We start from the raw sequence: 1,737 nt of genomic DNA, 5'->3' as shown, positions 1-1,737 counted from the left end.
ATATCAATAATCAATTCACATATGATAACCAGGGTTAACGCCCTTACGCCGCACCCTTTATTTATCCCACTACTCTGGCCCGCTTAAACCGAGCTCAGTGAATATTAAGCTGTCCTCAGCTACCGGTGGCCGAGCCGCGGCCTGTGTGCAAGTATTTTTTACGGTAACCTTAGGTCGTTTATCACATGTCCCATGTCATAATACCATCTATGACATCATACAGATATAGGGAGCTCTTAGTCCCATCACAAACACATAACCGGGTGCAGTTTTCTTACCTTTAGATTTCGATCGCTTTGTTCAATTCGATCCTCAAGCACGATCCTGTTTGAGCCCTAGTGTACACCTAGTCACGGCCACAATTTAGAACCAACTCCAAACCTCAATTCCAAAACCTAGCCTCGGGACCAATCCCGAGGCCTCGGGAAGCCCTAATTCCACCAAACGGGGTGGTGGAATCAAACCCTGAGCCCCGGGGCAAAAACCCTAAGAAATAACCCAAAAACCCCTTTCTGGGAACAGGGTAGCGTTGTAGCGCCCTAAGGTGGGTGCTACGGTGCTACAAGCAGAGCCATCGGGCTCCCAGATGCCCAAGCCTAGTGCTGTAGCGCCTTAAACAATGGTGGGGCATAGGTTAGCCATGCTTCTGCCTTATGGTCGAAGGTCTTTATCCTACCTCCTCCATGAAGACCAGCTCTGGGCCTGCGGCCTTTTAAAAGAAGGTCGGTCCACAGATGACTCGACGTATCGCAAATATTCGAGGTGGGAACACTTGCCCCTCCCTGCTGATAAAATCCCCCCATGAGGAGATATTCCAGCTCGCGGTTTCATGCCCCTGCTTCCCGCCAACACGATCAGCCTATCTCGGGCAAACAGAGCTCATGATGAAGCCTCACCGAGCTCGGGTGATGGAGGTAAAGTTGTGCTCGATTCCTCCATGTAGTCTCCTTCCTAGCTTAAGCACAAACACGAGGTTATGGTCCTCACCAAGGACCCTAGGAATAATTTCTTATTATGGTCATGGGTAGATCTCAGGGTTCGTAGGTTCGATAACTGGTTAGGGCAGTATCAAACCATGTATAGTTTAAACGAGGTTTGGGATGGGATTGTCGTTCAATACATAACCAATATATATAGTGACCTTTCGAGGCTATCTCCCACCTATAGAGATGGGATTCCCCTAATGTCTTTAGAAGATAGGGGAATTTCCTTGTCCCCGAGCTCAAGCTCTGTCGAGAGTACCAGTTAGGTTTCCATTATCCTTTAAGTCTTGTTTCTTTTAGTAACTTATGCTCAATCACTAAAGTATGGTATTTTATGTTTTTTAGGTGATATGGACTCGGACCTAGACAACGTGCTCAACCATCCCATGGCTGCGAAGGCGAGCAAGTGCCAGCAAGCATCCCAAAGGGGGGGGGGGGGGGGGGGGGGGGGGGGGCTCGCCCCTCCTAGATGCCAAAAAGGCCCGAGGTGGCTCCTCCAGCCTCGATTACTCAGAATTCAGATCAGGCTGTTGAACCCACTCTCAAGGTCGGAGCGAATGCTAATATCATGCCAGTAGCGCCTACCACCACCCTGCCTCCTCCTGTTGTCCGACCGGCCCAGCAAGCCCCCGCACCCCAAAAGAAACAAGCTCCTACACGGGAATGCTCCGAAGTTTGTGTTCGACAATGCAGCAAGGTTGCATGGAGTCAATTTGGGCTCGGACGTCTTGACCCGCGTGGGTCAAAGTCTCAG

Source organism: Humulus lupulus, chromosome 4 (assembly GCF_963169125.1).
Source record: "Humulus lupulus chromosome 4, drHumLupu1.1, whole genome shotgun sequence".
Taxonomy (NCBI): domain Eukaryota; kingdom Viridiplantae; phylum Streptophyta; class Magnoliopsida; order Rosales; family Cannabaceae; genus Humulus; species Humulus lupulus.
The sequence above is the reverse complement of the archived record's forward strand: the minus strand, read 5'-3'. Positions refer to the sequence as shown.